A 24,271-nucleotide genomic window follows, 5' to 3' on the forward strand; every position below is an offset into this window, starting at 1 on the left:
AACCACTGAGCCCTGCTGGCCAGGGCCAGAGAAAGTTCTTTATAGAAAAGTGCTTGTATGATCATTCTTTCTGAAAAATTTTAAAATGTAAACTCATCCCCAATGACTGTGTTTGCCACTGCTTCTATTATCAGTACTTAATTTCCAGACATTTTCAACTTGAGACGGTGATGTTGACTTCCAGGCTCTGAATCAAAACATATACACAAGGTGGGGCAAAAACAGGTTTACAGTTGATGGTATGGAAAATAATACAATAATTATGAATAGCGTTACAAGGATAGACTGTGCTCTGCACCCTCACAATTGTAAACCCACTTTCCACCAGCCTGCCCTCAAAATGTGAGTCCTCCACAGCTTTCTAGAAGAAAAATCCATAAATAAAACATTTCACACTTGTCTAACTTTTCTAGGTTTCTGTGAGAAATGCATAAAAAAGTATTTATCCAATAATTTTCTGTGCCAAGATGGCAGCATACTTGAGTTAGCCCAGTCAAGTGCTTCAGGAAAATTTCTGTCATGTGCCTCTGCTCTCTAAGCTTTACGTAAACTTACTGGATCAATTTGAATCAATATGGCATTCTCACACAGGGCATGGTTAGTTTCAAGCCAGTTGAGCTTCTTATGACTTCATGATTAAGAACCCAAGGTTATAAAACATTAATATAAAAGTCAAAATTATAAAGGGAAAAGTAAAAGCACCTAACATGTCATAAAAATTACTAGAATCATTACGTAAGCTTAATTAAACAAAGTCCGAGTGATTAGGCAGTAAGTTGAGTACAGTGGTTGCAAAAGGCCCTCACTGGGCCGGATGAAACATTTTAGGAAGCTGGGATCCAGAAGGCCTTTCAGGGGATTTGAATCTGAAAGGAACCCTCAGAGTTCTGGTGGCCTTGCAGCAGGAATTCACAGCTCCCGGGAAAGCAGAGAGTGGGCTCTAGACCTTCTGGCCCTTCCCTCCTGACCTTGGCCGGCCTGCCCTCCACCACCAGACACAGGATGACTGACTCTTGGCTGGGGCCAGTGGGCAGCTACCTGAAAACATTTTAAGGGTCAGTGAAATGTGATTCTCGCCTTCTAGAGCTCACATGGACTTTTCCTCTCCCGGTTCTGGAGCACAGAGAGAGGAAGTGAAGAGGAGGGAGTCAGTTGGAGTTTAAAATGATAATAAGGGCTTCCCAAGGGCCAGACCCTTTGACAAGCTGTATCATTCTTATCAGTCTCTGCACTTGCCCTGGAGATTGTGGGGGATCATCCTCCCGCCTGCGACAGAGACTGAAGCACAGAGAATTTAGACAGCTCCCCGCTGGGTCACACAGTGAGGAGGGCAGAACCCGGGCCTGAATAATCAATCAGAAGGATGGGTTCTTTATCTCCACACAGTGATGAGGCCTCTTGCACCCACTTGTTCAAGATGCATTGACTGGGTGCCTTTGCCTGCCCTGCACCAGGTGTTCCAGGAGCTAAAGATACGGTGTGAACCACACAGCCAGGTTCCTGCCCTCAGAGGACTTTTATTCCAGGGCAAAGATATAAGTGATAAGTAATTAAACAAATTAATCAAGTCAGAGAGTGATAATGCTCTGCAGCGATTGTTTAAAGAGTGTTATCATAGGAGACATTCCAACCTGTGAAGAATTTCTGTGATTTTATGTGAGCCAAACTGTCAACCAGCAGAATCTCAATGAATTGATTTAATGCTCCACAGAAGGGCAGTTTTGCACCTTGTTTTTTACATTACAGTCAAAGGAGGAGACGTAGGTGGGTTACATGAAATCCATGGGTGAGAGATGAGGGAGGAGGGAGAAAGCAAAGTGGGGAAACCTCTGGGATTGGATAAAAAGTAAAATGATGGACACACACTTCTTTTTCTCAGGTGCAGGACAGTTAACAGTCAACAATTAACTCAATAACAATGAAGGGATCTGTGGTCTCTGCAGAGCGATGTCTGTGCTTTGAGAGGTCTGGAAAAAGGAAAACTACTTTGCCAGTCCAATGGTATGTTATCGTAGATGCAGAAAGACAATAGAAAGGCTTGGTTAAGGTAAAGATTGACCTTTGTCAGGGAAGATATTGGCCTAGGACATGACTACCCACCATAAACTGCTTTTTAGCTAAACAAATTTAATTCCAGGCATCCTTTGTGGTTATTTAGGCCTCTGAGTTTGCAAGGCCACCACGCAGGCCTCCCTGAGCTGTCAGGTTAGCACGTGGCCCCTTTGTGTCCATAAGGGTAAAATGATAGTGATTGGTTGCTTCTTTCATTGTATGGCCACCTCTTGAGAGATGACAGATGAGCTGAGATTTGAATGATAGGATGGTGACAGCTGTCCTGAGACCAGGGAGAAGGGGGTTCCATGCTGAGGGCAGAGGCAGGCCCCAGGGCCCCAGGGAAAGATGAGTTGGTCTTCTGACAGCAGCAGGAAGAGGCCAGGGCTGTGCCCTAAAGATTAGCACAAATTCTTTGTGTTTCCCTCCCCTTGAATCTGGGAGCACCTTGTGACTTGCTTGGACCAGTAGAATGCAAATGAGATGACAGTGTTCCAGCTTTGGGCCTAGGATGCTGGCAATTTCCTATTTCAGTCTTTTGGAGCCCTGAGCCAGTTCATAAAGGGACCCAGCTACACTACTGGAAAGACCATGTGGAGAGAAGGAAATGCCTGGCCAGGCCCCACTGAGAAGCCAGTCATGTGAGAGGAGGCGTTGCAGCCCCAGCAGAGGTCCAGCCAAATGCAGCCACATGAGTAGCCCCAACTGAAATCACAGTGGAATGGAGATGAATCTCCCAGCTGAGCCCAACCAATCCAGAGTCATGAGAAATAACCCATGGTCGCTGTTTTAAGCCAGTAAGTTTCAGGATGGTTTGTTTTGCAGCAATAAATCATTGAAGTGGCCAGTGTGGCTGGAATTGAGTGGAGCACAGGGGAGCAGTAGAGAATGAAGCCAGAGGGGTTGGTGAGGGCTGGGTCAGGTGGGGCCTGGAGGCCAGGGGAAGCAGTTGGGATTTCATCCAAAGTGTGGTCAGGAGCCATCAGAAGGGGTATGACATGGCCTGATGATTTATATATCTGTAAAGCTTATTCTGGCTGTTGTGTGGTGACTGGTGGGGTGGGGAGAGCAGGGGAGGAAGCAAGGAGTTAGGTGACAGTTGTGAGAATGCCAGCAAGAGACAATGGCAAGCTGGGCGAAGGTGGTGGCAGTGGAAATTCAGTGACCTGATTTATGTTGTGTTTTGGAGATAGAGTCAAAAGAATGTGCTGCTGATGGAGTGTGTGCTGGGACTGACTGAGGGTCACTGCTTGACTTTGTCTCGAGGAGCTCAGCTGATGGTGCTCCGCCCTCTACAAGGGAGAAGGCTGAGCAGGGAAGGTTTGGACAAAACAGAACAAGAGTCATTTAACTTTATACATTTGAAGCATCAATAAACTATCCAAGTGGAAATACAAATGGACAGTTGACTACAAGGGTATGGAGAGTAATGGGGAAAGTGTGGTATTTCAAGCTATGATCTAAAGAGGATGTTTATATAGATAAGAAAAAGGGCCCCTTGACTGAGCCCCCGGTACCGCTGTGCACTCTGACATTTGGAGATGAGAGGAGGGGAGGATGTGGCCACAGAGGCAAAGAAGCAGCAGCAGTGAAGTAGGAGGAAAACCCCGAGGGCATGGGAGTCACAGAAGCCAGGAGGAAAAGCTTTTAAAGCAGGAGGAATCAAATGACGTCAGGTCGGATAAGAACAGACTGGCGCCCTGAGCACTGTTCCCTGAACCAACGAAAGCCACTGGGGCCCAGGAGCAACCACCCCTTCAGAAGGCGTGGCATAGAGCAGAAGCTGTTCCCCACCCTCCCTAATCAATGCCTCGGTAGCATTTAAATCCCTAAATAGTTTATCAGTACAAGGGAGGGAAGAAAAAGGGTCCTGAATTGACTGGGTTTAAACTTTAAAAGAGGGTTTCCCCCTAGGTATCATCAGGAAGGATGGTGGCTCCAAGGGGAGCATATAGAAATGATTTATAGGAATGGGGAATAGAAATACAGCCTGGCCGGTGTGGCTCACCAGTTAGAGCGTCAGCCCCTTGCACCAAAGGGTCGTGGGTTCAATTCCCAGTCAAGGGCACGTGCCTGGGATGCAGCTTCGACCCCCAACCGCGTGCAGGAGGCACCAAGTAGTCTCTTTCTCGCATCAATGCATGTGTGTCTCTCTCTCCCTCTCCCTCCCCCTTCCACTCTCTCTGTAAAGCAATGAAAAAAACATCCTCAGGTGAGGATTAAAAAAAGAAAAAGAAAAAAGAAGAAAAATATAAAGTAAGTTAAATTTGATATGCAACTTGAATACATGGCTCAAAAATATTGGGCCTGCTGCCTCAGTAGCCAGGCCCTCCCAGGGGAAGGATCCACGTTGGCCTTGGTACACAACTAGGGTGACTCTGGCCTCCCCAGGGGACATGTGGTGATGTCTAGAGACTACTGGTATCTAGTGAGTAGAGGCCAGGGGAGCTGCTAACCACCCTACAATGCAGAGGAGGGTCCCCACGACAGGGGATTATCTGGCCCCAAATGGCAAAGTGCCAAGGTTAAAAACCCTAGTCTCTAGGAAATCCCAGTTGCATAGAAAGGAAGTAATCTATCATAAGGTGGCACTTGTTAAAAAAACAAAAAAACAAAGCTAATCACCTCCAGCTTGCTTTACCCTGTTGACCAGGCTGTGGGGCTGAGGAGGCCAGGTGCCTTGGTTCAGCCTCTTTCTGATCATTTATCTGTGTTCTCCCTGGGATCACAACCTGTACCCCAGCTCAACAGACCTCACTCACCACAGGAAGAGGCTGTGACTAGCCCAGTCAGCCCATGGTTCCAACATTTTTAAATATAAAACACCCTTTTTACCTCAAGCACTTTTACAGGCCCTTACACTTTAGTAATTATACTTTTAGCTTCTGTTGGCTCAAGAAACTATCTTATTTTCAGTACTACTTTTAAAACAGTTGTGAAGAATTATTTTTATTGATAACCCTGCACCTAATGTAACAAGATGTGTTAATGGTAAATGGAATTTTTCCTGTTGTTCTAAAATTGCTGCCAAGGCCCAACGTTGACAATAAAGGATATTAATGCTCATATTACAAGTTTAGAGATATGACCTTTGAGAATCAAAAGGACCAGCCACCTCCCCTCAGGGCTGTCTTTGGAGGTAATTGTTTAGGAAAATCACCATCTCTGCCATTACCATCATTTCTACCATCACGTCCACCATCATCGTCTCTACCCCTCCTTCATCACCACTCCCATCACCCCCAACATCATCACCACTGCCACTACCATCATCAGTGCCACTGTCTCCATTGCCATCACCACCACTGTGACCACCACTGTAGGGAGAAAAAGTCATTTTGGGGAGCAATGCAGCATTTATATATATATGCTTTTATTGATTTCAGAGAGAAGAAGAGAAAGGAAGAGAGAGAAACATCAATGAGAGAGAAACACCGATCAGTTGCCTCCTGCATACCCATACTGGGGATCAAGCCCGCAGCCCGGGCAGGTACTACCACTAGGAATCAAACTGGCAACCTCCTGGTACACAGGATGCTGCTCAACCACTGAGCAACACTGGCTGGATGCCCTTTCCTTTCTTTTCTTGTCCCTTGATGAAAAAGTGTGTTCCCACCTCCAAAGCCAGGAGAGGGAGGCCCAGAAAGAATACCTCCTAGTGGTCAAGGGTACCTGTAGATCAAAGAGGCTGAAATAGCAATTTCTAATTGGAGGACATGCTGACTTTCCCATGTTCTAGAATTGAGGTAGGCTGGCCTTTAGAGTCCACTGGGAAGAGAGGGCCACCCCTACTCTAAGCTTCTAGTCCTTGAGAGGTACAGAAATTAGATCTCATACATGTCCCGAGGCCCTGAGTCGGTCACGGAAGGTAGGTGAGCAAGGACACTTCACCATGGTAGGGGACCAAGAGGTACTCGTGCAGAGGGTCAAGGTGAGGTCAGCGAGAAGGTGTGGCCAGATCCAGGTAAAGACCAACAGTGCCCAGGTAGATGCTGGGAAATGAGTCCCTCGCAAGGTCAACCATACAAAGCCCACAACTCTGGGGCAACAACAGCTCTGGGCAACCAGACAGAAGTTTTGAGCTTACCAGGTCCAGGCAGGAGGCATGGGCCATCCTTCCTTCCCTTCCTAAAGCCCCTCCGCATATGTGAGCCAACGCAATGGGGGATGTGGAGGCCCAATGGTAGGAGAGAACATCCTTGCTTCCCATGTGTCTAGCTCAAGCCTCACCCGGGGCAAGAGCAGGAAAAGGACTTTCAATCTAATAAGACAGTGAAGTTTTAAATCAAACTTGATGGTTTTAGTAAAGAATTTGATAAATTATAAAGTCCAGCTGAACTTCTACTAAGGATATGTTTCCTGATGTCAAATGTTTTGTAGCCAGGTTGGGGACAATTATTATAAAAATAGAAACATTTCTTATGTATCCTACCAATGAACTGAGACACTTGAAAACAGGGGTTACACTGTACTGAGGAGCAGCCCTGTGCCAGGCCCTGAGCTGGCACCTGGCATGCCTAGCTTCATCTCATTGTTACACCAGCCTGTATGGCAGGCATGGCCAGTCTCTCATCCCCCTTTTGCTAAAGAAATTGAGACTCACACCAAGCCACATAGCAAATAAATGACAGGATTCAAATTCAGGGTACTTAGTGTGACCTGAAAATCTAATATTGTAACCAGGACCCTGACTTCTCAGAAAGCCTTATCGATCACAACAGCGGAAAGTGGACCACACTGCTGTGCATGTAGAATTACAGGCTGCAGACTCAGCTGTGAAGAAACATTTCTCCATTTTTATGACAACTAAAATTAATTTCTTTGTTAGGTCCCTGATCCTGGAGGTGGTAGAAACAAAATTGTTCTCACTTAGGAATTTCTCTGACTCTCCCAGGTTGAGTCCAAGCTCCAGGGGCCCTCAGGAGGACCCAGGCATGGGAGGTGGCTGCAGCCTCCGGAGGCGTCCGCGCCCTGTCCGTGCTCCCCTGCCAGCCCGAGGCGTCCTCCGCTCTTTCTGCCCAAACGCCCCATCAGCCAGGACCACCCAACTGACCCCATGCTGGGGCCTTTCCTCGTCTATCTAGGGTATGGCTATGGACGTGGGCTTTGGAGTCAGATTAGTCATGTGGCCCTGGGCAAGCTACTTAGCCAGCTTGTGCCTCAGTTTCCCTGTCTGCAGAGCCGACAGTCACATAAGGCTGTTAGAGAATTAGAGAAGAGGATGCTTGTCGGGTGCGTGGAACCATGTGTGGCACCTAACAAATCCTGACCAAAGTTAGCTCTTATTCAGGCGTCAAAGGGAGGAAAATGATAACTCACTAATCAAGTCTTTTTCTTATGCTTGGACAATAGCTTTGAAATTTAAAATGCCAAACTTTAGCCCATTTATTCCCTGGATTCTGTAACACCCTTTCTTTTCTTAGACAATACAGGCAAATTTCTGGCTTCACAAATTAGAGAGTTTGGAGATGGGCTGTGGTTATTATCGCAAGATCCCCCTACCCAGTCATAGGTGGACAGTTTTTTTTTTTTCTTGTTTTTTTTTTAATAGATCTTTATTGATTTCAGAGAGAGGAAAGGAGGGGGAGAGAGAGAGACAGAAACATCAATGATGAGAGAGTCATTGATCGAGCCCGCAACCCGGGCCTGTGCCCTGACCGGGAATCGAACCCCGATCGCCTGAATCCTAGGTCAACGCTCAACCGCTGAGCCACGCCCGGCCGGGCTGGACAGTTCTGTTTGAGACCCTGCAATAGCTTGCAGCCCCACCCCCCACACCATCGCTGCCTCCACCAGCACTCTCCAGGGGGCAGAACGTTCCGCATACACAACCACTGCCCAACTCACGGGACTTACCTCCCAGCCACAGCCATTCACTGGATCCTTATCAGTACCTTTGAAAACAAAGAAAAGCAGATTCAGTTCTGAGCCACCACCCTTTTTTTTAAACAAGAATTTGTATCCTTACAAATCTGTTCATAATTGTTTCCCACTCTACAGAGGGATGTACACAGATGAGGGTGAAATGCTGACATGCGCATTTCTTAGCCTTATGTCCCCCACGTAGACAGATTGCTCCCATAATCAAATCTGGTTTTTTTCACTATGGAAAACTTCAAATGTACACAAAAGTGAAGCAGTGGGACCAGAAATGCCTACACTCTTGCCCTCAACCAGTTCTGCTTTGTCCATCTCTATCCGCAGATTTTGAAACAAATCTCAAAAACCCTATCATTTCATCTGTAAATATGTGTGTGTTTCTAAAGCCTTGGGATGCTCTTTTAAAACACAGAACTATTATCACAACTTTAAAAACTAAGGGTGATTTCTTAATATCATCAAAAAGCCTATCAATGTTCAAAATTTTTAGCAGCACACAACTTGGTACATCGAAGTTAAGGTTTGTATAGCTGGTGGAAGTGGGTGTCATGAGAAAAGCATTTTCGGGGACCCACCAGGGAGGATGAGGTCTGGTGGTAAGATTTATTTGGGTGCTAGATGCAAAATCAAAAGAGTGCCCCTCTGGGTTCCCAATGTCCCATCCCTGTCCATCCATCATGGAAAATCAGGGCCAGAAATAGGGCCAATGTTCAGAGATCCGGGGCCGTAGTTAAGCTCCGTCCAGTCCAGCATCCCGCTAGCTCGGCTTGTGTTCCCGGCTGCAACCCTCTGCTGCGCTGCCATATCCAGACGCCCGCCTGCGGTCTGTGTTTGAGACCCTGAGAGAGGGCCGGACAAACAGGGGTCAGCGAGCGAGAGAGTGAGAGAGAGAGAATGAGAGAGAGAGACCAAAGCAGAGAGAGGGAGGGAGAGAGAGAGCTTTTTTGTTAAACTGGGCAGTGCTGGCCCCGTGGGTATTTGGGGTGGAAGTGAGTGAAGTTTTCAACATATCTATAATTGATGTTTTTACAAAAGACCATTTATCATTTGTCTTTTTTAAAAGAGTACATAATAAAAATTTGGTTTTGTTAACAATTAGCAAATATTTGTTTTATAATTTTTAAAGGTTCATTTCTACTTAAAATTTTTTAACGTGAAGAAAACAAATTAGGTGTTAAAAAAAAATTTTGGTGACTTAGGGCAATGGTTGTCAAACTTTTTAGGGCTCCACATCTTTTTTTACTCCTCCAGTTACAATTAGATACTAGTGGAGCGGCTGCTACTAAAACAAGGGCCTGGGGCCGGAGCCCCGTCCACTTGGCCTCCCCTTCAGCCTCAACACCTTCCCCACCTCAGGTGACCACTAGGCACCTCCTGGGAACAATGAAGTTGTTGTCAACCCAATGTGAAGATCACTGTCACCGAGGATTATTTAATGGCATGACAAAATATCATTAACTTTTTACTTTAAAACATATTATTAAATGAAAAGAGCAGGTTAAAAAAACACAAAAAAAACAGCAGTACACTCTGCTACCTTGATTTTGTGGAGGAAAAAAAACAAAAACACTTGTACATATTCATATACATAGAAAAAAGACTAGAGAGAAATACACCAGAGATTTTCCTGGGTCCCCAGCATGTTCTTACGCTCTTTTCTGTCCCAGTGCTATATTACCTCCATTTTAAATATAAATCATTTTTAGGCAAATAAAAATACAAGACATGATTTTAAGGAGGGGGGAGAGTAGAAAAAATGATTCCAAAGTCACATGTAGACACAGTAATAGTATCCAGACTCGATGCCATTGTTTTTAGATACTGATCTGAAGAGCAGGGCCTGACTCAGGCTTGGAGGGTTTCCCACTGAAGACGGCGTCACCCGAGTGACAGTCTGCAATTGTGCCCTGAGGGTGCTGCTTGAGCTCTGCCTATAAAATAAGCAAACAAGGGTGACCTTTCCACCCCAGCACAGGGAGAATCACAGTGTTCCCCACCTGGGTGCCCACCAGAGTCACTGGTGTTGTCTCTTAAAAGTGGGTTCCTGCCCTGGCCACTTTGGTTCAGTGGCTAGAGGGTCAGCCAGCAGACTGAAGGGTCCCGGGTTCGATTCCAGCCAAGGGCACGTACCTCAATTACAGATTCCATCCCCAGCCCTGGTTGGGGTGGGTGTGGGAGGCCACCAATGACTGCGTCTCTCACATCGATGTCTCTCTCCCCCCACTCTCTGAAAAGCAATGGAGAAAATATCCTCCAGTGAGGATTTTAAAAAAAAAGGGTTTCCAGCCCCACCCTGACCCCCTGACTCAGGAAGCCCAAACTCTAGCTCATCTGCTTGGCCATGCCACTTCTGGGAAGCTCCACCGCTTTTCCTGGGAGCAACAATAGCATCGGAATTCTCCTCTCCCCACCTCCTGTCCTCCACCTGCTCCTCTGGTCACGACACGCGCCTCCTGAGCCTGGCCTGCATCTGAACCGCTGGAATCCCGCCCGAGACATTCTCTTACAAAGGCTTCTTCCCGCAATATTCCGACTTCTTGTCCTTGCGTGTCTTTCCTTAGCTATAGGAAGCCAGTTATTACTTGATTCCATTGCAATTCTCTTATTTAAAAGGAACTGTTGCAAATATCTTAAGCAATTTGGTTATTCAAAGCATAAAGTGTGTGATGGTGGCTTCCCCATCCTCCTGAAGTCAGAAGTCCATGGTGGCTACGGATTTCCCCACTGACCCCTTAGCCAGGAGCTATGATACAAGGACAGCCCGTCTCAGCCCAAATTCCACCACGGGGGACACAGCTATTAGTGAGCAGACACAGCCAGACGCTCAGCCCGCTCTGCAAGCCTGGGGCCCTCTCAGCGATCTGTCCTTTTAAACACCTCGGCAGCTGCTTACTTCAAAAGCGCATTTTAGGCAGATGTGACAGCCCTGTCAGTGCAGCATTTAGCTAACTGAGTCAGGCCGGCGATGAAATCAACCCTTCACTGTGTGACAGACGCAGGGCCGGCTGTACTTCCCGGCTCAGTGCCTTTCCCCGAGAACGAGCAGATGGTCCCGCTTGATGGTTGCCCAGTCCAGACAGGACACACACCGTGAGACGTCTCCAGTCACTTGCCTTATTTTCATCCATGAAACACTAGTCTAGAATGGCATTATGCTAGTGGACACACCCTAGGCACTCAGACAGGTGTGAGCAGCCCCCAGCGGTAGCGGTCTCGGGAGTGGAACACCCTGCAGTGTAGGTGAAGGGCACACACAGCGCATCAGCTCTCCTTTAGTTCTGGAGTGAACTACGGTCCCTTAATGAGACCTACTGTACGCCAGGGGCTGTGCTAAGTGTTTAACCAGAAGGAAAGCCGACCTCATTTGATCCTCGCTGAGGAGGCCCCGGGAGATCAGCCAGGGCTGACTTAAAAGCTGTAAATCTCCGGGCCGGGCGTGGCTCAGCGGTTGAGCATCGACCTAGGACCCAGGCGATCGGGGTTCAATTCCCAGTCAGGACACATGCCCGGGTTGCGGGCTCGATCAGTGACTCTCTCATCATTGATGTTTCTATCTCTCTCTCCTCCCTCTCCTTTCCTCTCTCTGAAATCAATAAAGATACATTTAAATAAATAAATAAATAAATAAATAAATAAATAAATAAATAAATAAATAAATAAATAAATAAAAGCTGTAAATCTTTCCCACTCGGGAGACTGGTTCCCATGAGTTCCAGCCTCCTGAGAATTCTCCAGTCATCATCAACAACAATTTTTCACTCTTGGCTCAAAACTTTGAACAATAAATAAAATCCTGATCCCCAGAATGACTTCTGAGCATAACTGGTCCTGAGGCTAGCTTGGGAACTCTTCCCAGGTGACAACTGTGCTCTACTCAAAGCATGCGGGCAGCTGGCTCTGAGAGCCCCCAAGACCAAGGTGGCCAGAGTCTGCTTGGTGTCCATTTCAATTTATCAGCTGCCCTGAGGGGCCGAGTGTAGAAGCTGAAGAGGAGGGCCACCAGTCACAGCCCAAGAGTGCCCTCCCCTCCTGCCTAGAAGGCGCAAGGACCCAGCAGCACTACAATAACTATAGAGCTGCCGAGGAACTGGGCACGGATGGGCTGAGACATGGTCAAAGTCTGGATACATTATGAAGGCAGAGTTGAAAGAATTTGCCAATGGATCAAGACAGAGAGGAGTCAAGGCTGACCAGATGGGGAAACCTAAGGGGGAGGTTCAGGGAATAGCTGGACATAGTGGGTTTCAGATGCTTATTCAGTGTCCAAGGTATGCTTGTTTCTACTGCTGTGTAACAAATTGCCCCAAATTTAGCAGCTTGACACAAAATCCATTAGTTCACAGTCTTGAAGATTGCAGTCCAGGCAGATTCAGCTGGGTTCTCTGCTCAGGGGTCCAAGCTGAAGTCCAGGTGCTCACTGGACTGAGTTCTTATCTGAAGTGCTGTGGAAGAACCTACTTGCAGACTCCTTTGGGTTGTGGGAGAATTCAGTTACTTGCAGTTTAGGCTTGAGGTCCCTGTTTCCTTGCTGGTTGTCAGCTAGAAGCTGCCAGCATTTCCTGCCACAGGGACCCTCCTTCTCCAACAAGAAAGGTGGGTCGAACCCTCTTGCTTCCAACTGCTCTCTTACTCTCCTGCCATAGCCACAGAAAACCCTGCCTTCACAGAGCTCCTGTTATTGGATCAGGTCCACCTACAGAGTTTGTGTGATTGGTCAGGTCCACCTACAGAGTTTGTGTGATTGGTCAGGTCCACCTACAGAGCTCTTGTGATTGGATCAAGTCCACCTAGATAATGTAGCTTCTTTAGGTCAACTGTAAGCACAACATAATGCAATCACAGCAGCAAATTCACCATGCTCTCAGTCCCAGGAATTCTGCCTGCCACCCAAGCGGCAATGTGGAGGAGACAGTCTCCTTCAGAAACTTCCAGGACTGAAGGATGGAGCAGGATCTGGGAGCCCATTTGGATTTTTTTAACCTTTGGAACCTGAAGCACTCAGGAAGGCCTGCTCTTTGCAGAGCCAACTTCCTGGGCCCCACACGGCCATCCTGGCAGTCCTCCAGCACAGGCCCTGAGGCATCTTGGCTGCAGCTTCCCCATCTTTGGCAGGTGAGTCAACATTTGGCTTCTCTCCTGGGCTTTCCTGGAAAGGGCTCTGCTCCAGTTGGCAGCTGTGCTAGCTGAGGAGGAGGAAAGATAAAAGCCAAGTTCTGGGGCCTTGCTGCCAGGTGGACAACTGGGCTTTCTCCCCATTAGCCTCTGAAAATGACAGGAGGAATTTTTACTGTCACTCTAGGGAAGCTAGGTAAAGCCAGGTAAAGCAGGGTAGTAAAACTCTCAGGCAGTGGAGTCAGATGGGTGACTTGGCCTCTCAATTTCCTCATTCATAAAACGAGGGTAGTCCTTAGTAGCTGCCATAGGAGGTCTGTGACAAACAGCATGGAATCCATAAATCATTTAGCACAGTGGCTGGCATATAGAAAGTACTGATAATGCCCACACAATGAGTATTTTTTAATTAAAAAAATGTTTTTTAGGGTGGGAGGGAGGGAGAGACAAAAAGAAACAGAGAGAGAGAAACATTAATGTGAGAGTGTAATATTGATTGGTTGCCTCCTGCATGCCCCCTACTAGGGATCAAGCCCGAAACCTGGGTATGTGCCCTGATGGGGAATCGAACTGGCACAGGAGGATGCCCAACCCACTGAACAACACTGGCCAGAGCACAATGACTACTATTAACTGTAGCAGAAAGGACTGGCCGAGAGAGGTTTTTCAACCAGAAGGGGTTAAAAAAGAGAAAGGATCAGGTAAAGAGGTCAAGGGATGGGCAACCCCTTTTATTAAAAACCTCCCATGATATTGGAATGCGAGTTGGTTGTTTCTATAAAGACAGGGACCAGGGGCAGGGGCTTCTGCCCATAGAAGCCAGCTCCTCCCTGGCTCGGGGAGTCCACTTCCCACCAAACACTGAGGACGCGTTTCCTTGGTTAGAGCTGAAACACAGAAGATGTCTTGCTGGAGCGGAGCAGAGCAGACCACTGGGGAGTGGAGTAAAGAAGAGCTGCCCAGCTGAAGCAGGGCCTCACAGCCATGCCATTTCCACAGCCACACGGCGTCAGACTGAGCTGTTCCACAGCCGGCTGTTCACAGCCCTGCTGTATCACTGTTGAACTGTTTGTACTGAATAAATTTTCCTTTTTTACCGCACCCCAAATTGGGGATTCCTGTTGGCAATGAATTGGCGCCGATGACCGTCAGTTGATACGGTGATGTGTCCCATGGGTAACATCCTTCATTCAATGGCCAGGACAAAAGCCTCCAGGACAAAGGGGCCCACAAAGTCCACTGGACCCACTGAGAGCAGATGGTGGCATAAAAATGAGGTCTTACCCATAACCACGGTGGGCGAGCTGCCACTCTTTAGGAACCCCGCCAAGCGGGGGCCTTGAACATGCTACAGGCAACCCGGTGAGGACCCAGAAGGAGGAAATCAAGGTAGCTAGGCCCTACCATTGCTTGACTGTCCCTCTTCTGACTGGTGTGCTCTCTGACTTCTTAAGAAAGCACACATGGCATATGAGTCAGTAACCCAACCTGGCTTTACATCATCTCTCAGTTCAAGGGCTGAGCACTGTCTGAGTAGAGCTGTGTGCCTCTTAATTAACATGTCTGAAAGGCAGAAGCTGGTTGGCTCATAGACTGAGCCTATTGATTGGTAGCTAGGTCAGGAATTTACTTTTGATACAGTTAATGACGAGAGTGGGCCACCGGGTCACATGGAATAGTCATGGTCAGAGGACAGGCAGGATTTGGCAGGCACCCAAAATGTATTCACCACAAACCACCCCAAACTAATTCAGATTTCACAAATTTTTCTGTGACATATCATTAGAGTTCTTGCTATCTAACCTAGCCCAGAACATTATCAGATGGCCCAGGAGGGATTGGTACATCTTTGTATCTCCCTCTCTTCCAGAATCAAATTTTCAGTTATTTTGAAACTAGCTTTTATGGAAATCCCATTTTGCAAAACAAAGCCTCTTGTGGTTAAATAGTTATCTTTCATTTATCTTTTCAACAAGTCTCAGTTTTCGTAGAGTGGGCCTGTTTAATATGGGGTATACTCATGTGGGTATTTCTGGGGCAACAGTGTATCACAGAACAAGCTAATTAATTACAGGAGAGTTAATGACCTTGCCCAGGTTAATAGTAAAGCCAAGTGCCACGTGCTGAGTCTTCAACTCTTCATTAACTCAAATCCCAGCTGTAACTTTCCACTAGTTCTCATTTTCTATCCACCAGGTAAAATCAGGGCATCACCAATGACTGTAAATACTGTATCAGGCATGAAAAATAACAACAATAAGGCATCATGTTAGGAGAGAAGATTCGTCCGTCACACGTTGTTTACCATCTCAACACCCCAGTAGGTTTGGTGTCACAGTCTCTGGGGAAGCAGTTGGATTAAGGAAATCAGATTTTGGAAGAAAGAATGTGTACTTCGCAGTTGTGGAGGCCTCATTCAAACCCTGGCCAAGCCCCTCACTTCTCTAGTGGGACAAACCTGATTGTTCAGTGCCCATGCCCTAACCTTAGAGTGTGAATGTCAACCTGCTTCCCTGGCTCTCAATATTCCTTCTAAGAGGGAGAATAACTACCTCACAGGATGACTGAGGGTGACGATACCACATATGGGAAAGTGCCTGCATCTAGTAGATGCTCACTATGTTAACTTCTTTCACACTGTAACTGACTTTTTCTAAGTTTCTGGAATGAATGTCATGACCAACAAAAGCAACACAACAAGACCTAATGAGGAAAGGCAGAGTTTCCTCACTTTCCTCACAGGTTCTGAAAAAAAAAATCTCCCTCAGAAAGGTCCCGTTTGAGGCTTGAATCCCAGCCTCTTTTCCAGATCCTCCCTTCACTGCAGCAGAGGCTTCTGATTATCCCCTGATATCAACCTTCCTTAATTCTATAATAATAGAATTCTTACACACACGTCAAGTTTAAGCTGAACATGTGGTCAATTAGGGAGAGAGACTACAATTCCCAGCATTCCTTGCAGCCAGGCAAGATTATGTGACTAAATTTTCACCAATGGGATGTGAAAGGAAGTGAACTGTGCAATTACTGGGATTGATTGGGCTTCTCTTTCCCCGTCCTACTAGCTGGAATGTGGACAAGAAGCTGGTGAGTCAGTCGTGACCACAGAGATGAAGACAACAGACTGAGCAGCAAGAGAGAAGGAACCTGGATGCCTGGACCACCTCAGGCAGCAGAGTGTCCCGGACCATCCACCGACCTCCAGGCTGCTACATGAGGAAGAAGCATATTTCCATCTGGTTACTAACACTATATTGGGGGAGGGGAGCCTATTACATCAATTCAATCTCCCTAACTAATACATCCACCCTCACTTATCAGACTTCATCTTTGGAGCAAGAATGGTCTGGAGCCAAGGCTAGCCTTTAGGATAGTTCAGATTTCATAATCTGGCTGTTTGGAAACCTGATCCAACCCACAGACATACTTTGGTTGGCTCCCATAGTGTATTTTTAAAATTTTGAATTTGTCATCAGCATTTACAATTTGAGAAATTTCCCCTAAAAATCTAAATGTCCAGCTTCTTTTGAGAAATCTGAAGGTCTGGCAACCCTGGCCCCACATTCTGGCTTGGCAAAATTCAGCTATAAGCATGCTTTTGCTCAACATGGTCAATGCTTGTGACAGATGCTGTTGTGCCATGGGGCCTTGACACTTTGGGGTCCAATGGCCTGACTTCCAGCCCCCAGAACCTGTGGTCCTTTGCTTGAAGGCTTTCTCAAACCCTCTGGAGCCTAGTCAGCCAGAGGGGCCAGAAAATTAAAGCACTACCACCCCAACAGTCACCAACCAACAGTGGATGGAAGTGATGTATTAATACCCCAACTCCCCATTTCTTAGATCAGATAACTGAAGGGCACCTTTTACACTGCCTCCCAGAGTTCGAGTCCCAGCTGCTCATAGTGGTAACTCACCCCATAATGCACCCTTTATTGACCGGCTGCCACCCCTTCCCTCTCCTGGTTTCCAGTTCCCTTCCCAACATGTTCCAGGATCACCTTCCAAATAAACTACTACTTGCATGCAAATCTACTCTCAGAGTCTCCTTGGTTTTCCATATAATAGTCAGCATTTATCATCATGGTGCAGTGTCATGTTTCTCCTTAGAGCAATATTTATTTGCATTTGATCTTTATTAAACAGGAAAAATAGTTCCAGAAGATGATGTGTTTTAGAAAAAGTAGGAGAGAATATCTTTGTGGAAGTAAAGGATATCTCTGTATAGCCTGCTTAGTTCACAGACGCTATCTGCCTTACCCTCAGACGTTCATATTTGTGATCCCCGGTTTATAGTACTGAAGACTCTTGTTAAAATTCAGGTGTCTTTAATCCCTGACCTTAAATGAGGCCCTAAGGTTAGCTAGGCAGTCATCTGGGAGCACACTGAGGGAAGAGAAGGGAAGACACATAAGTTTCAAAGAGAGAAAGGACCAAAGAAAATCTTGGCACTTGGGCCAGGCAAGGGAGATCAAGGTGGCACCAGGGTGAGGGAGCTGAGGCCTTTTCCTAATCTGTGACGCTCCCTTCACCCACAGTGTCTGTGGTGCTCTGGGTCCACAGCCTCCTCTGAGTTTTGCTCTCCTTATACTGACACACCTTCTGATTGGACCCCCCGACTCCACAGTAATCACTGTGGCATGGAAGCTACACCTCTTCTATTCATTACCCCGTTATCCCAGTGCCAGGCAGAGGACTTGCCACATGGTGGGTGCCTAATAAAGGTTTGTCTTAAATTCCTCTGGGCCTCCTTGACCCTAGAGTGAGCAATCAGGATTGCATGGAAGCCAGAGGGCGCTGTGGTCCACCGTTCATGTCTCAATTCTGGAGCTGAAAAGATTTTTAACTGTATGCTGCAGGGATGGAGTACTCTGGCTGGCCCTGCACCGTTTAAAGCCAGGAATATAGGCTTTTGGGAAAACTAGCTATCTCTTACCTGGTTTACAATCAACTGGTTTGAGAATGTGGGCTCTGGAGTTAGATTGCCCAGGTTCAACTCCCAGTTTGCCTCCCTGTTTGACTACTAGCTATGTCACCTTAAGCAAGTCACTTAACCTCATTATGGCCCCATAAAAGATGGGAATTAAATGAAATATGCATGTAGAATGCCTCCTCCGCACCTGCACAGAGGGGTGCTTAAAACAGGTCAGCTGTTATTGACTCAAATTGGGGAGAGCAGGGTCCCAATTTAAAAGAAAGCCAGATATTATTGTGGGGCTGATGCCTACATTTTGAACAGAAATAAATACCAACTTACACTTAGAGATTAGCAAATATTAAAAAATTAGTCTTTTTCCTATCCAAGGCAAAAATCTCTTTCCTAAGAGGAGGCACAGAACATCCAGGCATATTAAGAGACACCCAAGTTAGTCCTTCCTTCTTTTCTTCCTTCCTTCCCTCTTTCCTTCCTTCCTTCCTTCCTTCCTTCCTTCCTTCCTTCCTTCCTTCCTTCCTTCCTTCCTTCCTTCCTTCCCTCCCTCCAATCTGTACACACAGACAGTGGGGATGGAGCAGGGTTGAGACTTCTGAGGAGGGTGGTTCTCCTTTGAGTCAAGGCGGGACGCTTCAGGGGAGGCGCTTAGAGACTGAGCGGCTTGCAGGGGAGCTGGGCATCTCATTTCCTGGTTGGGTTCCCATTCACGACAGGAATTCCAGACCTCTTCTAGAAGGGCCAAGAGAGAATTGGAAACAGTGAGGTGGGGAAGGGGTACTGTCAACCCTCCACCACTGAGAGAGAGGAATTGGGAAACTCCCTGGGGTAAAGAGAACCCCATAGGCTCGAGTCCTTGGGGCAAGAAGACCCCAGGAGCCAGTGTCCAGGAGGAAGGGAACCTTCAAGGGGAAGGAAGCAGGAAAAGGTCAAGCAGGTGATTCTTCCATGCCCGAGACGCGCACTGAGTAAAGGCCCTGCACCCCATTCTGCCCACACACCTCAAACACACTTCAAAAACCTCACAAATGGACCCATTCGGAAGTCAGCATTTGGAGGTCATCACTCAGGGGGCATGAGACACACCCATGTGAATGGAGCGAAGGCTCCCCAAGCTCAGCTGAGTAAAATCCAACGTGCTCCTTTTCTCCAGTCCCTCCTCCTCCCAGCACAAAGGGCTCCTGAAAACTCCAGGAACACACGTCACAGTGTCTTCTGTGTGGTGTCTGTCCCGGCTGCGCCAATGGTGTTCCCTGGAGCAACCCAGGGAGAGAATAGGGAGAGAGAAGGGGAGGAGAGAGACCCTTAGAGCAAACTGAGCTCCCTCCTCACTTCCAGCCCCAAGCTGAGCAGGGCAGGGGGAGGAGATGAGACTAGAATTTTAAATAAAACCTTTTTATATCCAAAGTGAACAGAAACCTATGGGATCCATCCAGAATGTCATTAAGCGACAAGAAAAGGCAATAGAGCAACTGGAGAAAAAGAATCTAATCCATGTTTATGTCTCATCAACTTCAGACTTGTCAACACCTGAAGTCAGCTTTGCAATTAGGGCACCACCCACATGCAGTCATGGGGCCCGAAGTCGGGTGGAGGCTCATCTTCATCTCAACAGCTTCCTCTCAAAAGATTGACCCCCAAATGGAAACACATTGCAAAACTGTTGGCTGATTGTCCCTTTCTCTTGGGGGACACAGCAGTCCCTCTGGTAGGCGTGCCAGCCAGCTGGAGCCTGCCCCAAATGCAGTGAAGCACCTTCGTAATCAGAGCTTGAAAAGAAACTGAAGAAATGAAGGAATTCACACCCCAAGAGACAATCCCAGCTCCAAGGATCATGGGTGTGTGACTGGCTACAGCCAAGGTCCACATGCACAAGTCCTGTGAGCGCTGATGTGGAATCCCTCGAAATCCCTCCCAAACCCCACCCAAGCACTGGCCACACATTTATTTCTCCAAAGCCAGGAAAGCCGTGGGGTCGCACAGACACACATGAAGCGCAGGGCAGTTAGTTTTCCAGGGGTCCCTCCCACAGTGGGGATGGCGTCAGTGGGTGCAGGCACCAGGACAGTGGAAGGTGCACTCCCTCGACCTGGTGGTCACCAGCAGAGAAGGCACCATTCTCAGCGCTCTCCTTGTCTCACGCTCCCTCCCTCCTGCTTCCTGAATCACTTCCCAGGTAAACTATTGCACCAAGCCCGACCTCAAGGCCAGCCTTTGGAGAAACCTAGCTGAGAAAGTCTGGCTTCAGCAAAGCCCGCCCCACCCTGCACACCTGGGTAATGTCAGGGCCAAACAGTGAAGGCCCTGGGAAGAGTCAGACAGGCGAGGACAATCATTAGGAAACTATAAAATTAAGTAGCTTACAAAGAGCAGAAGCCTGCCTGGGAAATAGGGGCAAGAGCACAAGTTGAAAAACTGACAAGAGAGGGCTTTATGGAGAAAAGGAAACTGTGTTGGTGTCAGGGGACAGAGGGGCCCACTGAAGGACAGGGGGCTGGGGAGAAGGAGGGAGTTAGGGTGCCCTGCGTGGCCTGCAGGAGTCTAAACTAGCCATTCCCAGAAGGATGGGTGGGCCCAGAGGGAAGGTGGGCCAGAGTCCCTCCTGTCTACAAGCTTTGTCCCCAGGGTCAGGAGACTCTGGTGGAGCCAGCGTACGTTGCTCCCTCCCCTGTGGGAGCTTCCCCGAGGCACACCGAGCATTGTCACTGCCACCTGGGAACACTGATGCTGTAAGATTCTGCAGGAAGGCTCTTGGAGATTCATTCAACAAATGCTCCCTGGGTCTGTTCTAGGCCTGGTGCTGGGTGCACAGGGGTGGCACAGATAACCCCAAACACTGCAGTCCTTTGGGGAGAACAAGCATTAAATTATATCAGCTGACACCAATACAATGGCGGGCACTAGTCTAGATCCTTGCATGTGCTACCTCATTAAATCCTCACCAGGACCCGTGCGGTGGATGCTGCACGATTATTATTATTTTAGAGAAGAGGAGACAGGCACAGAAAGGTTAGGTAAATGGGCCAAGATGACAACACTAGTAAGGTGTTGAGCCATGACCCAAGCCCAGCCAGTGCAGCTCCCAAGTCTGCACTCTGAGTCACTACAGTTTAGTGACTTTTGTGTTAAAGAACCTGACAAGTCTGTAGGCCAGACCCCCTACATAATTTGTGGGACCTAATGCAAAGTGCGAATGCAGGGCCCTGGCTGGTGGTGGGGAAACTGATCTCCTCTTAGCATGGCCGCCAACCCACAACATGAAAACTGAAACCTCCTCAGTACCCGGGTCGGGGTGAGTGAGAGGCCCTCACCAAGTTGTCTGCCAAATATGTGGGGACACTGTTAGCAGGCCCACCCCGGGACAGCTGCCGCCTTGCCCTGCCCTGAGGCGCCACGGGACAGGCTCCAGGCTCCAGCTCTGCCTTCACCTGCACCCAGGCCCCGTGGGGGCCAGAGAGTAGCAACAGGGTGCTCCCCCCAGTGCTGACCAGTCCCTGCCCTGAGCTCCCTGGTTTGGGCGCCCTTCTGACATGGTCTCTGGGCAGAGCAGGGAAGAGGAGCTGGTAGGGCCTGAGCCCCAGGGAGGAGCAGGCAGCTGAGGACCCAGCCTCGGGAGGCCGTGAAGAGGGGACTGCTATAGGCCGAGACTTCAGGCCTCAGCACCTGCGCTATTATTCCATCAAACTTCATTCACAAAACACAACTTCAAAGATAAAATCATTAAGAACTTCAAGACAGCAACCACAGGGCATAAAACTCTGGTGCAAGGTTGCATGCCCATGGAGTTGGCCCTGCCTGCAGTCAGGAAGGGAGGAGCGACCGGACTCTTAACAATTTTCCACACTCAGCTCTGCACAGAACCCCTTTTGGGATTAGCAGCCCATGGTGTCAGTGTCCCATGGACCACCCTTTTGTAAATGCTACATCAGCTCATGCAAACCTAGTAATAGCCATGTGAGTCAAATAGGACCAGGGTTATCACCATTTTTCCCAGAGGGAGAAACTGAGGCACAGAGAGGAAAGTGTTTCCTTTGAAATACGATGGCAGGGAAGTGGCACGGTCAGCTCCCAAACCCAAATATCGGCCTTCAGGTCCAGCACTCCTTCCCCTGCAATGCCAACCTTCCCAACCCTCCAAGAGGCCACACCCATCCCTGTGTGTCCCTCCAGAATGGGTTGTAATGCTGGCAGACTGCCGACCTAAAACTGGTGTTTATTAGGAAATCTCCAGATGCACCAGGAAGGTATAGGCCAGCCAACTAGCTTAGTTGTTTCACTAGCTTATTTAAGAAGCTCTCCATAAGGTCTGAAAAAGCTCTTTCAGGTACAAGTTGCTGGAAGGGGTCTTTTTTTGGTGCCTGAGAGATGCCATATTATCCTGAGCATCCAAAGTTGTCCTAGGGGAAGAGAATTCCCATCATATTAAGAAGAAACTTTAATAATACTTAGCACGCCCCTTGCCTCCCTCAAGAGTGTGGCAGGCAACCCCAATGACTCCTGCTCCCTGGTACACACACCCTTGCGTAGCCCCTTCCACTCTGAAGGGCTGACCTAAGCTATCAGTAGAATGTTGCAGAGATGATGTTTGTACTTCCAAGATTAGGTCACAAAAGATGGTGCAGCTCCCATCTTCCTCTTTCTCAGATCACTCACTCTGGGGGAAGCCCGCTGTCACATCAGGGGGACACTCAGGCAGTTCCGTGCAGAGGTTCCTGTGGCTGGGACCTGAAGTCTTCTTCCTACAGCCACGTGAGTGCTCCACATTTAAGTGGATTCCCCAGCCCCAGCGAAGTTTTCAGACGACAGCAGCCCTGGTCCATGTCTTGACTTCAGCCTAATGAGAGGCCTTGAACTAGAAACACTCAGCAGCAAAGCTGCTGCCTGACCCACAGAAGCCACGAGATAGTCAATCTCTGGTTCTTTTAAGTCACTAAGTTTTGGGCCCGTTCATTATACAACCATAGAGAACTAATACACTTTGTACAAAAGATAATGGGAGATCAGCTGCTATGGGGTGGGAGGGGCCTGGTCTTCTTGAGTGGGATCTGAAGACAGTCACATCCTTCAGGCCATCTGTTCTCCCCTTGCAGCCACTGTCACCTCAAGAGAACCAGAGGACACAGGAGTCACAGCCTTGGAGGGAGATGGAGAGGTAGGAAAGGGGCTGTTACATAGGATCCCTAAGCTGTCAGCAACCTGAGGCCACACCAAAGCTGAGAAGCAGCACAGTCTATGGTCATGTGTTTACAGCTGTGAACTGCTACCAAGCAGTCACCTTAGCTAGTGGCTCCCGAGTCCTCTGCATGCTGAGCATGTTGCACTTGTAGGTGCTTTACCCAAGTCAACCCTCACAGTCACCCAGCGACATGGTGTGCTGCTCAGATCACATCCATTGTGATTGACAAAACCCAGCTCATGCTGGCTTAAGCCAGAATGGGCACTCATTGGTTAATTAACTAAGAAGTGCAAGGGGTGATCTTGCTACAAGAACTGTTGAATCCAGAGTCTCAAACAAAGTTCTCTCCCTTTCTTGCAATCTCCATCTCTCTCAATCTCTGTCTCTTTCTGTCTCTCTCTCTCTGATGATTGGCTTGGCCTGGATCATGTGTCCAACAGTGAAGCCAGGCCCACCAGAACCACATGCCATGGTAATTTTCTAACTGAAAAAGGCGTGATGGGCAGACAAAACAATACATTTGTTACTATTATTATCCTCATTTTACAGGTGAGAAAACAGGCTCAGAGCAGCTACAAACCTGCCCAGGATCTCATAGCTGGTAAATAGCAAAGCCAAATCTGTCTGATTCCAGGTCCAAAGTTCTTATCCATGCCCAATGATGCTCCTCCACCTCCCTTATCTTATAGGGTCTTCTTACCCCACACAGGAGGTGTAAAGGCCCTGTGTCTAATGCTGCATCTGACCCAATTTGTCCCTTCCCACCCCTACCCCTTTCTCCTGAGGCTAGAAAACACTCACCCAGAGAACCTCCTATCCAGGCCCCGACTGTGCCAACCCACCCAGGGGGAAGCCCTCAATGAATCCCTTGTGTTTGGAGTGAAGACCAAAACTCTTACTTCAAGTAAGGGCCCTGAACATCTGGCTCCTCCCAACCTCTGGCTTCCTCTTTTCCACTTTCTGTTCCAGCCACACTGTTCTTTCACCTGCGAAAGTGCTTTGCTTCCTCTCACCGCAGGGCCTTTGCATATTCTGTTCCCTCTGCTTGGAATGCTCATTCCTCTTCTCTCCACCCAAGAGCACCCATCCTTTAAATCAACTTATCTGGAAGCCACACACTTCCA

The sequence above is a fragment of the Miniopterus natalensis genome, chromosome 15 (genome assembly GCF_054644295.1).
Source record: "Miniopterus natalensis isolate mMinNat1 chromosome 15, mMinNat1.hap1, whole genome shotgun sequence".
In the NCBI taxonomy this organism is placed as follows: Eukaryota; Metazoa; Chordata; class Mammalia; order Chiroptera; family Miniopteridae; genus Miniopterus; species Miniopterus natalensis.